This window comes from Oxyura jamaicensis, chromosome 7 (genome assembly GCF_011077185.1).
Source record: "Oxyura jamaicensis isolate SHBP4307 breed ruddy duck chromosome 7, BPBGC_Ojam_1.0, whole genome shotgun sequence".
Classification (NCBI taxonomy): Eukaryota; Metazoa; Chordata; class Aves; order Anseriformes; family Anatidae; genus Oxyura; species Oxyura jamaicensis.
Genome location: NC_048899.1, coordinates 6,885,103 through 6,897,777, shown reverse-complemented (window position 1 = coordinate 6,897,777; position 12,675 = coordinate 6,885,103). Strand labels below are relative to the sequence as shown.

At 47.7% G+C, this 12,675-nt stretch overlaps 2 long non-coding RNA genes across 2 annotated transcripts; both read right to left on the bottom strand.

Annotated features, from left to right (window-relative positions):
• Positions 1–9: 9 nt before the first annotated feature.
• Positions 10–4,701, bottom strand: LOC118169661. Its single transcript, XR_004752218.1, has 3 exons — positions 4,688–4,701; positions 4,405–4,408; positions 10–143 (listed from the first exon to the last, which is right to left on the bottom strand). It is a non-coding gene; the product is annotated as an uncharacterized LOC118169661 (long non-coding RNA).
• A 3,327-nt stretch (positions 4,702–8,028) lies between these two features.
• LOC118169662 lies at positions 8,029–10,733 on the bottom strand. The gene is made up of 2 exons (XR_004752219.1): positions 10,511–10,733; positions 8,029–8,389 (listed from the first exon to the last, which is right to left on the bottom strand). It is a non-coding gene; the product is annotated as an uncharacterized LOC118169662 (long non-coding RNA).
• Positions 10,734–12,675: the final 1,942 nt, after the last annotated feature.

The following is a 12,675-nucleotide window of genomic DNA, read 5'->3' as shown; positions in this document are numbered from 1 at the left end:
TTTTGTCCTTTGCTGATGCTATGCTAATTTGCAGCAGTTGGGGACCTGGCCCCTTCAACCATTTTCTTAGCACCAAGCTTGAGCCAAGTACTGAGTTCAGGGGACCTTACTGACTCCACTTTACTCCCTTGTGCTGTTTGAGGCTGCATAGGGGTGGATGGGGGTTTGGTCTTTCAAGGACACAGCAGCTGGTGAGTGCCTACAAGCAGGTGAGCAGCTACAGGGCAGCGTTACTCACAGTGGTGTTTTGGTTTAAAAACCTAGTGCTGCATACTCCCAAGAAATAAATGAAAACCACAGCTTGAAAGCACTGACATCCAGCTCCATTTGTGCTACCAATAAGATGAAAAACGTCCCAAATGCTGCCAGCCAAACAGCATCTGCAGGTGTGCATTCCCCCTGCAAAACCCTGCTGTGGTTTCAGCTCTCAAGAACCGACAGCAGACTCGGTGATGTATGAGGTGACAAAGGCAGGGACAGCGTGAGGGGACAGATCTGTTATTGCTACTTCTGCCCAATTTCTTTATTCTCCCATTCCCACACTCAGTTTGGGTACAGGACAGGCTTTGGAGCCCCAAAAAGCTGCTGCTGGAGAAGCAGCCACGCAGGGCAGAAAATTACTGGCACAGGGCTTCTTTTACATGAGTTACCCAGACAGACTCCACTTTTCTCCAGCATCCCCACCGTAATCTCACCTTTCCCCTTCCCCTCTTAATTTATTTTTTTTCATTCAAAGGACAACAGCTTGGCCAAATTTGAGTGGGGTTTTCTTATCGTAGCAACTAAGGGAACGTGGTTTGTACCAGTGAGACCACAACCCCTGCTCCATGCCTGACATACAGCTGATTTGTTGCAAGAGAATACTTCCTAACACTGGGGAGAACAAGATGGTTGCTTGGATCTTCCTGCCCACAGCAGCCGAGCCCTTTGGCCAAAGTGTTGCCCCAGTCCCTGCAGTTGCACCCAGGAAGGAAGCCCTGACCTGAAGGCCAGCACCCAGACTAAACCCCCAAGAGTTACAGCTCACAACACTATCAAGTGCCTGAAGATAAAACCCAGCTGAGCACAAGACAGCAGATTGCAAATGCAGGAGGGGAGGGTAGATCTGACTGAACTACGTGGCCCAGGTAATGAGCTGGAGCCCAGCTAGGCTTGCTCCTGGCAGGGGAGCGGGGCTTGGAGACTGCGCTCATCTAAGCCTAGGTGGAGGTGGCCTCGGAATAGGTCTGTCCCCACCAGCAGGTGGCAATGCAGCCAGACCGCTGCTGCGAACTCCTGCCGTCACCTAACCAAAGCCAGGGTGGCCCTGAGCTGGGCTGGGGTGCAGCTGCGGAGGGTGCTTCCTCAGCATCCTCTGCGTTTATACACACACCAGTTCCTTCTGCCCTCCTCCCAGGATGGCAGGAGCTGGTGGGTCTGTGCCAACGCCCTACCTGGGTCCAGTTGCCTGTGGCTTGTACAGAAGCTTTGCATGCACTTAGCTTAAGGCAGCCGAGCCCGGCAGCTGGGCAGCCACATCCATGGGGCTGCTACGAGCAGGGCAGAGCCCTGCAAGGTTCCTGCAGCACGCCAAGGGCTCTGCCTCTCCATTGTGGCCATCCCTCTGTGCTTTCCAGGCAAGCACAAGCTTGCTGGAGCCACCCTGAGCCCCCGAGCTCCCAGTATGCAGGAGGGAGAGTGGGATTTTCTCAGCTACACCCCGCAAGGGCCTGCCTGCTCATCCCAGGGCTTCTCATTTGACTTGAAGCTGTGATAATGCAACAAGCAGGAGCAGATTAGGTCTTTTCATGAGGCAGCTCTTAAAACAGCTTAAACATGCAGAAGTGTCTGATCTGAAGTCAATAGAGGCCATGAAAAGGGTAAGTTACTCCAAGCTAGCCCCCTCTGGATTTGGCCAAGGAAGGCTGTGACCAAGATTGTGCTCACAAAGAAGACACCACCACCCCAAAACATCTAGACAGAGCCTCCAGTAAAGTTACTCTGAGGTAACTGATTTTAAAAGCAACAGGAATTTTTAACAGGATACAGGCGGTGTGTCCCACCTCCAGCGGAGCAGGGTGTCAGGGCATGGAGAATCTGAGGTGACAGAAGGGCTGAGGGGGGCACAGCCCCTTCTCTCCTCCTTTGCTACCAGGAACAAACACTTCTCCAAGACTGCAGCCTTAGAAAGAAAAAGAAAAGCCCACCCAAAGCAGAATTCCCAAAGAAAATCTTTTTACCCTGATCTAAATTTAAACCTCCGATGACACGACCTGATCCAAGCACAAAGCAAGCTTCACAGTGATGTGTAGCTTAGTGCCAATATCTGGCCATTTACTGATAGGTGCAACGTACTCTCCAGGTACAAGAGGAAATGGCATGCTGGATAGAATGGGCTAATTCAGCAGGCTGCTAAACCACCAGGAATATTGCAGGAAACCTATCAAGAAAGGAGAAGCTTGTAGTTCAATTGCTGAATCGTGCCTGAAAGAGCTGGGATTCAGTTCACGTAGAGCCCTGGGAAAGTCACAGAAACCAAAAAGCCCATGGGGATGAGGTGGTATTCGTGCAGTGTGAGGAGTGAGAGAGAGCTGAGAAATGTGGAGGCCCCTCAGAAGTGCACAGCCTCAAAATGATGCTTGAAAAAACAAGGGTCGGATCTGGAGCCAGTACCTGAGCTGAGTAAAGCCCATGGTATTAAGCTAGTTTAGAGCAGTTTAGGACCCAGCCCTTCTGCAACAGCTGAGCGTAGGAGTCAGGGGGAGTTTAATATACTTTGAATGGCTGATCACATTTCAGGCCTACCTAATAAACCTGTTTGTGCCTGACCTTAAAAGCAAGTCTTGTTATATTAACTAAAGGAACCCAGTGACTAAGACATGACAGGCATGGTTTGGTGTTTTTGTTTTTCCCTTTTGGAAAGAACAGGTGAACTCTCCCATCATTGACACAGCAGCAGAATGGCCCCAATGGCCCCTTTTCCATAAGGTGGAAAAACGACACAACACTCTCCCTTTAACACAAACATACTTATATCCCATGTGTACACTCTGAATCCCTTTTGCAAAAGCAGGGACCTTCTTTGTGGCTCCGGAGTGAGAATTATGGATGCTGCTACTGCAGAAGTGACATTGCTTGGCTTGGGTGATGCTTTGCAAGCCCACAGGGGAAATGAAGAGTGAAGGGGCTTGCTGCACTGGTGGTCATGCTGGCACCACTGTGAATATGTTATTTGGTGTCTGGAGACAAGCGTCACCCACCATCCTGGTACCAACCCAACAGTGTGAAAGCAGAGGGTGAGCACCAAGACCTGGGCAGCTGCTCTGAGACCTGGAGAGGAGCATCACATCATCGTGTCCTGGGGGGTTTCTGCTGCTTCAGAATCAGAACTGCTCCCTTGGAAGCTGTTGGGGAAAAAACAGGACAAAGTGGCTGGTGATAGAGCTGCTGCTTTAAGGCAGAGCCTGTTTTTGCATCACCCACAAAACTCAGTATTCCCAACTGCTGCTCAAGCGATCCTTCACTCCCAGTGTAGCGGTCCTTGCTGTTTTTTCCTGTAGCAGAGCTGTCCGAAGACAATTCTGTTTTACCTCTCTCCCCACTTCACCCTTGCCCAGTTATTTCTGCCTCCATGCAGCCCTTTTGGGGGAGGAAGTTGGTAGTTTTTTCTCTGGATCATTTCAGAACTCCAGTTCACAGCATCACAGCAAGGGAAAGGCAAGATGCAGTGTGGGATAAAGGCAAAACAATCTTAACCCAAGGAAACCAGTGTCCTCCCTGCTGCTTGTGGGGAACAGCACCCCCAGGAGCACCCAAAAGAGACTTCATATGCAATATTTGGGTAATCTAGATGCTAAGAGGTTCTAGCAGAAGGGGAGAAGATGAATAAACTCTTTCTCATGTAGCCCTCAAATCCAGGTGGGGGGCATTTCTTTTTAACACCCCGTGCTGGACAGGACACCTTGCAGCCAGCCCTGCACCTTCAGATGTTGTGCATCCCCTTTGCTCCTTCCAGAGGGGAAAATTTAGCAAATTTGCCCCAAAAGTCCAACAGACACTGCAGTGAATGGCCAGCCTGTCATTCATACCCAGCCACTTGTGTGGATGATAGGGCACAACTTGGCTTCCTCTTGCTGAGGAAGACAACCAGCGACAGAGAAGGCCCTGAGGTGCTCCACGTGGTGCGCTGAAAGCCTTAAGGGGAAAAAATAAACCTGTGCCTGGGGGGAGCCATTTCACTCCATCTCCTCATGGCTGGGGAATTTCTCGCCGGCAGGACCCACGTCAGGCAGCCCTCATTTTGCGGCCGTTGCAGTTTGCTGCAGCATTTGCAGTGATCTCAGCCGGTAATCAAATCTGCTGGTAGGGCTTCATCCTCCATAAATCCCATTGGAGCCTGGCCCATAAATAGTTACACTATGGCACGCAGCTGCGTACGGGGCAGGAGCAAATGTTCCACATAACGGCTGTTGGCTCTAATCGGATTAATTGAGGGGTCGATCATATTTCCACCACTTGGCCGAGTTTTATTATAGCTGCCCCCTCCTTAAGGCATGCTCCTGCGAGCAAGGGGGAGACCACGGCACCACCAAGCAGCTTAATTGCAGGAGACCCCCAGAGCACCTCTTAGCTGCAGGGGTTTCCCCGTTCCCTGGGTTTATTTGGGGGCTGTTCTGTAGCACTTTCTCTGCCACTGAGATGTTTCCACCTCCATGGTCCCAGTGATGCTCCTGGTGGCGGAGAGGCAGGAATTGGTAAGAAAAATGTAAGTGAGACTGCAGAAGACAAAACCTAAAAGACCGTAAGAAAGTCACAAACTTTGGCTGAGAGCACATCCCACATCCAGGATACCGTTGTTAGGGATTCATAGCTCGTTTCTCCCTCTGGGAAAGAGGACGAAGCCCATTCCCCAGAAAAGGGCTCACCTCCCCACCAGACCGCAGCCCAGAGCATTTACAAGCCTGACAAATTCATCTGCAAGAAGCTGGACTCTGCTCCGAGAGCAGGGAGTTGCCAGTGGAAGCGTTTGGGAAATCCCTGGTGTTCAACAGCACAGAGGGTGAACTCCAGGGGGTTCACACTCCCCAGAGCTGGGGAATATCCCTTTTTCCAGCAAGGCTGACTCTGTGTTTTAGGAGCATACAGAAAAGACTTAGCCCAATGTAGGGATCCCAAATGAATTCTAACAACTGTGGGTTTTGGAAGCACACAGATCTGATATTTGGGATCCTATTTAAAATGAGACAAGCATCTTTCCCCCTCTCATTATTTTCACAGTAGCAATAGTTCCAGCTCCCTGGTTTTCATCAGCAATAATCTAATTCATTCATACCAACAGCCACCCAGCCTTCTCCTGAGAAGTTTATGAATCCAGGTATTGAGTTACTGCTTTGTAAAATGGAGGAGCAAAGCTGTTAGCACTCACTGTCCTGATTTATGACAGGAGGTAGCAGTGAGGGGGAAACAAAGAGACATTCCTCACAGCAAGAAAAGAAGTGGCCAAGTATACTCTGCTTGCTTTTCTCACTTTAAGATTTAATATGAGGTGTTTTATAATAAGACATATGATTTGATCACAGGTTGGCTCACTTCTAAAGCCAGGACACGAAGTTCCGTGCTTTTGTGCCTTCCTTCCCTAGTCCTTCCTTATTCTGAGTAATCTCAGATCCTCTGCATCCCTAATGGGAGCTGCTGCAGGACACAGGCAGCAGAAATTGGGGCTGTACCAGAGCTATGCACTGACTGAGACACACTTTTTATTGTAAAAGGTTCATGCTGTGCCCATGCAGACAAAGCTGAAGCCTTTAATAGTTGCAAACAACAGAAGTTTCACGTGCCATCCTGCTATGGCTCCTGAGCTGCTAGGAGAGGCAGCAGGAATCCCACACCACTTCTGAAGTAGTTTGGGGATCTCCATTAGGAACTGAGACAAAGCCTCTCTCTGCTTGGGTCCACCTAGGAAGTTCAGACCTAAGGGCTGGACTCAAGCCTACGAAGCCTCTATGTGATGCCCTGACAATTCTATAATCTTCATTTCATTCCAAAGGAAGAAACTTAAAGAGCAGGGGCTGGAGGAGATGTTTGAGAGCTGCTCCTGAGAGAGAGCACATTCCCATAAACATGCCTCACCCTGGACTGGGACTCAGCAGACAAATCTCTATCCTCTGTCTGCAAATGCCAAGCTGGGGCTGCTCCAGCAAGTCATTTGGCTGCTCTCTGCTTTGGTTTTCTCCTATTTTCTCACTATTTCTTGGTGTGGTATGTAACAGAGACCCCAGTCAGAGCTTAGAATCTGGCAATCCTTCCTTTGCATTTGTCCTAGGAAAAGTAGTAACTTTTGTATAGCATTTTCCAAATGCTCAAAAGCTGCTAGGGAAGAAGTCACTACCTTGTAAGCCAAATGTACAAATAAAACTGAAAGTCATGCAAAATTAATAGCACGTCTCCAACATCACACCTTCCCTTCCAAACTCTGTGAGATAATATCTGGGGGAAAAGATGTTTATAGAAGTGCTTCATTTCCCCAGTGAAGGAACATCTGAATCATTTCTCCTCTGGTTGATCTGTTCTCATCACACACTGCCACCGATTTCTCCCTGTACGTTGCAGTCAGGAGGCACAGCCGTGGCAGTGGGGTGTTTGACAGATTTGCAGTAGCCACACAGAGAAAAAGAGAGCAGCATCCCACATCTCACAGCCCCCCACTATTGCAGAACTCCCCTCTCCCTCTCTGACCATGCCTGCCAGTGCAGCTAGATGGGGAAAGCTGGTCAGGCAACCTGGCATGGCCCAGCCCTGGAGGCCTGCAGGAGGAGATGTGCACTGCAAAGGCACGTCCCAGGACGTGGGATTTGTTATGATGTGGATCACACGACCCCGTCCTGTCCCCATGTGCAAGCCCATGCCCTGGATGAACCCCAAGGAGAGCACAGCCCAGCAGCAAGGAAGCTGCCACCAGCTCTTTAAAAGGACTGTGAAAGTTGACAGTGAGAGGTGCTTTGCTTAACCACTGCAAAGGTCACCTGCCTGCATGAAAACTAAGTTATAATGAAATGTGCCACATTTGCTGGCCAAGACTGTCAGGGAGCTATTAAAAACAGCAGGGATGTCTTTGCCATCTATTCCACAGCAGGCCAGGCACCCCAGCTAGCTGCTGGGCATGCTTGCTTCAGCTCCAGCTAAATCACTAGACGTAACCTTTAGATATGACACAGGGCTGGGAGTCTTGCATGGGCATGAAATTAGGGCTGGGAGAAAAGACAACACAGAGAAATCCAACTGGCAGTTTGTAGTGGCCCTGGGAAGGTGAAAAGCTTCATCTGTCAGGAACATACAGAAGGTGGAAACACATGAGTGCATGCCAAAAAAAAAAAAAAAAAAAAAAAAAAAAGAAGGTGTACCAGGACTCTCCTCTGACCCTGAAGCAGAACTGGAAGCCACGCTGAACTGTGTTCTTCCCAAACTGCACTGGAAATAAACAAACAAACAAACAAAATCCCCATCTTTGCTTTCCAAAGGGGTTGAGCACTTGTTTGGCTCATGACAGCACTGGGATGCGAATTCATGCCCCACAACATGGTCACGCTGTTCCCCAGAGCTCAGAGAGGAAAGGTGTACCAGAGCCCAGTTAAACCGTTCCCATCAGTGCAACATCCAAGTCTTTTCAAGTGACACCACTTCAGTGTGCTGGGTACCACAACCCTGTTCAAACATTTCTCAAGCTCTCCTCTGTTCCTTGAACCCACCTACTGGATTGCTCAACCATATTTACACCTTTGCTTTCATCCTCCCTGCATGGTGGTTTCCCATTAGGTTGTTTCTCTCCTTAATTTGAACCCTAATCACACAGCACACAATGTAAAGCAGACTACACGATCGTGTGGCCCCAGAGACATTGTTAGGAGCAGAGTCAGCTGCTGCTTACTCTTTAGAAACCCATCCATAGTAACAGTTTCAAAGTAAAGTGATATGATACACCTTGATTTGGAAGATGCTTAACTTAAAAATCCATGAAAGGAGGATTTTTAAAAAAAGGGGTGTGGGGGGGGGGGGGGAGGAAATGTTCATCACTTTCTTAAAAAGACAAAATTGGTCTCAAAAAATCACTTGCGACTGCTGAAATCCTTGGCCAATAAATAACAATTACCATCCTCATTACTGAGCAAAGGATGACGGGAAGCAGGTCTGCACCAGAGCGCACAGAGGAGAAGAGCAACCCTCAGCTGCTGAAGCCGCCAATGCCACATTCCTCCTGGCAGATGTCATCTTGTCCCAAGAGCTGCCCCCGTCACTTCTTGCTGGACTCTTTTCTTCAGCTGTCTAACCCCCAGCTGCAGCAGCTCTCCTCCCAGTGAACAGAGTGTGGGAGCAGTCGCTCACAGCCATGCTGCAGCTTTGGGTTTCTCTTTCCCTTTGAAGGGACAGGACCATGGGAAAAAATGCACCTATCAAGTTAATTAGGAACTGGGGAAGTGTCAGGTATTAGCTCTAGTATGCAGGTAGAAGATCTGCTAAACCAGATATGCTTTCAGTGTTCAGCACCCTCAGGTAGAGGAGCAAACGTGCAGCCGAGATCAAGCAGCACACTTGCATGAAATGTTAAAGCCCACAGCAGGCTGAGAATTATCATTGTAACAATATTTAAAGAATAACAACACTACACAAAACTCCTCATGGAGTTCTTATCTCCCTTTCAAGAAGGGAGATAAAAAGCTCACCTCCAAAATGACAACAAAAGAGAACCGGAAGAGGTTGGCAAAATAAAATGAAAGGTGATGCCAAGTAAAGCCAGCAGGGACTGCATCCGTGCTGGAAGCTTCTTGGGGACATCTCCACAGTGATACTCCACAAGAGCATAAGCCCCAGCTAACGTTTTAAGAAGGCTTACAGTCTCAATTAATTTAAGATCACAAAAAGCACAAAGGGAAAAAGATACTCCCCAACATTAATGCCTATCAAACACAGCAGGCACAAACATGACACTCCAGCCTCGCACCTCTCAGGATAGTAACCATGCTGGTATTAAAAATACAGCTGTGTCGCCCCCCCCCCCGATATTAAGCTATCCTGTAAAAGCTGTGTGAAAATGGCATTCAACACGGGAAGAGAGAGAAGGGAGGAACAGGCAGGAGGTTGCTAACATAACAGCGCTTCTCATCCCTTGGGAGATGCATCTGACAACATGAAGGTTGGATCCAAGTTCCACCCCTAGCAATTGACAGATTTCCAGATGTCTTGATTTTCAGAACCCTCAATTATTTCAACAGGATTTTATCATAATAAGAAACCCTGTATACTCATTGCAGGGAACAAAGCACAAGTTAGGAGAACGCATCTTTTTACAGGGCCATTATACAAATACTAAGTTTTCCAGAGCTTGTGATTTGATTCTAAGCCATCTCCTTTGCCCTTGCCAATTTACGTAAGCACAATAAGAGAAGAATTAATCAAATGCCTCTAATCATCATCTGTATGTAATGTTCACAATGGCAAATCAAACAAAATGATTTCATAATATTTTCTGAAAGAGAAGCACTGGCTTGAGTTCACTGCAGCACATATGGCTTTATGTTATTACTCGTTAAAAGTATTCAAACATTATCTAAAATGTTTATTTTAGACATCTACCAGGAAACAGACCCAACTCCATTTGCCACAGGGAATCGGCAACAAAATATGTCACAGATAAAGGGGAGCCAATACTCACCAGCCAGAAACACTGCATGCAACTCCTGGAGACAAAAAGGTTACACAATCCCATGTCCCAGAGTACAAAGCCAGCACAGAATCATCCTATCTTCCTCCTAGAGAGGCTAAAGCCACAAGGCATTTGAGACTGCAACGGTAGAGGAAGCTCCTTTATGTTGAAACTAACTTAATTTCATTTCATCATGTTAGTTGCAAAACATTCCTGCTCCTTTGAGACAGTACAGGTACCCTAGATTATTGTTGGAAAAGCAGATAAATACCAGAAACGAGCATTTCATCTCTACGTAATAGATGGGAGCTTGTTTGAATTTTGCAAAACCCACTGAACTCCTTCCTTAAGGGACAACATTGTTGTATGAATATGAAAAAAGAACTACAAAATAGTCACTTGAATTTCTAAATCCCTTCAGTTTAGTTGAAGTGCCTTATATTCTTTGACAAAAGTCTTTACCAAGTCTATTCACCCTACACAATTTTTTCCACAATATTTGCTGAAAACTAGTGATGAATCTGCAGGAAATAAATTACTGTGTAGTCCATCGGTTAATCAAAATGGTCCAGAGTGTACATTGAGAATAGTTACCTTTACCCATCCTTGACAAATCCAGAAACTAAAACTCTTTGCCAAAATGAACAGATAAATAATTTCAGTGTGACAACTGCTAAACAAAAATGGTAGCACAACCGATTTTAAGAAGCTGTGGGGCTGGAGTTTGTGTCAGGCAGCTCTCGAGTGGCAGCATCACCTTCCTTGATCTGATCTCTCACGTTTACTTTGAAGCCCCCAGAACTAGAAAAGCAATAACTTCTATGCTGCACTTACCACTGTCATTTCAAACTGTTCTTTCTGCAAACATTCATCCAAATCAGCGTTAGCACTCATTGCACTTGTTGTTTCCACTTCTTTGGCCTGAAATTTCTCTAGTAAAAAAGAAGATATAAGATCATAAGAGGAAGGGTTAAAAATAGAAGTTGCACCTGCACACGTGCAAACAGCACCCACAAACTGCTGCAACCCTATTGAGTTAATGGAGCTGCTTGAGAGAGATGAGTTTGGGACAAAAGTATGTAATAAAAATAACAGGCATTCCTGAACTACCTTTGGGGGTAACAGTCTTCATAAAGTATGTCATCAGCCGCGCACTGGCAGCTCTGAAGCGATCTCATGTTGCAAAGCGGCTGACTTTGACAGAAGTTTAACAAGCAGGAAAAACCACCTCGGGGTCAGCTATTCAAGCACAAGGAGCTCAGGTTGAAACCTTGCTCGTATCGCACCCTGCAGGTGGGCCACCAGAGCCCCGAATACCTGTATATGAGAGGAGACAGCAGCTCTCACTGTAATGCTTGAGGACTCTAGGTGGAGGCAGAGGCAGCTTGCACTGGCTGCCAAGCACTGTCACACGAAGATTTCGTCGTGGCTGAGGTGCTCCCCACAGCCAGAGGGTCCCCTGGTCCTTCAGCACCCAGGCACTGACACCTTGCCTCACCCCGCTGGGTTTCCAGGTCCCGCATCCAGCTGCACTTTCAGGGAGGGTCACTGTACATCTCCTGCTAACAACCTCTGATCTCATCAGTCACATGAGAAGCAAAATGACATTCTTGAGCATCACCGTGTCACTCGTCTCCCTACAGCTAAATAAGGGGTGCAGAACCAGCAGGCTATTTAAAGAAAGCCAGCAGAGCGACTTGACATCCTGAAGAAGATGCATTGCACGCACATACATTCTCACTCCCCAAAAAGAGGCTTGCAGCTCCAACGTGATGATTTCAGAGCCTTATCGAGGTCAGTTTTCACACGCAGAGGGAACGCGGAGGTGCTACACGCACAATACAAAAGGCCAAGCTCCATCACAGACAGTTTTAAGTGACTTGCCCAGGTTTGCCTAGGGAATCGGTGGCAGTGCTGAGACGAAGACCTCCCTGCTGCCCATCTGAAACACCCAGCAGCTCGCTGCATGCTCTGTACCCCCCAGGTGACAGCACGAGGGGTTGCTAAGTCTCCCCTCTCCCACAGAGTGCTAAGGGACCCACACTACCCTCCCATGACATTTCTGAAGGAAGGCTACTTTACCTGCTGGCTGGAGGATGCCTCTCCAGTTATGGCCAGACTGTGGGAATTAAAATCCCAGCAGGATAAGAGGTGCTATGGGACAGCACATGCTGATGCTATGAGAGAAAGCAAGTCCGTAGACACTGGACTGCGGATGATGGTGGCCACAAGACTGGACCAAAAGGCATAGTGTCAACTGTAGGGGGCTGCTACAGCTGGGGTGCCAGCAGGCAATGCCCTGCCATCAGGCACAAAATAATAGCCTCAAATCTCAAAAGCTCCCAATCAAAACATCAGCTCCATGTCTCCACACTGATTCTCTACCACAGGTACTTTTCAGGCAGCAACAGACACGTTAAGAAGGCACATGGGATGCTCAGAAACACTCCGAGTGAATGTGAGAAAGAAGCTGCTCCCCAAGTGCTGTACTCGTGTCCAGTCTGACAACCATGGCACGGATTATGTCCACAGTACTTCCATGGATCTGTCAGGGCTTATTAAGCCATGACAATGCAGTTAGACCCTTAAAAGGACTTTCTGGGATACGTACAATACAATCCATCACCTGATAGCATAGTTCTATAGCCTTTTATCCCAGAAGAACATCACCTTCAGGGATATGATCCAAAATGCATAAGTATTATCTGAAACCCATATAGATCCCATGAATCCAAAGCATTTACTGCAAGACATGGAGATAACTGATAAAGCTGAGTTCCTACAGCTTCGTTCTTGCTGGGCTGTCTCAACTCTAAAACAACAGCAAGACTCATGCATACAGTTAGAAAACAGGGCGTTCTGGTGTACCCAGCACATTTTGGAGAGGCTGGACATTTGGCAGTATTTAAGCAAACACAGACTGCATGCTTGGCAGAGACAGGATGTGAAGAGGACAGCATGTGTGTGATCAAAGAGTGATGCTCGCATCTCTAAGCTGC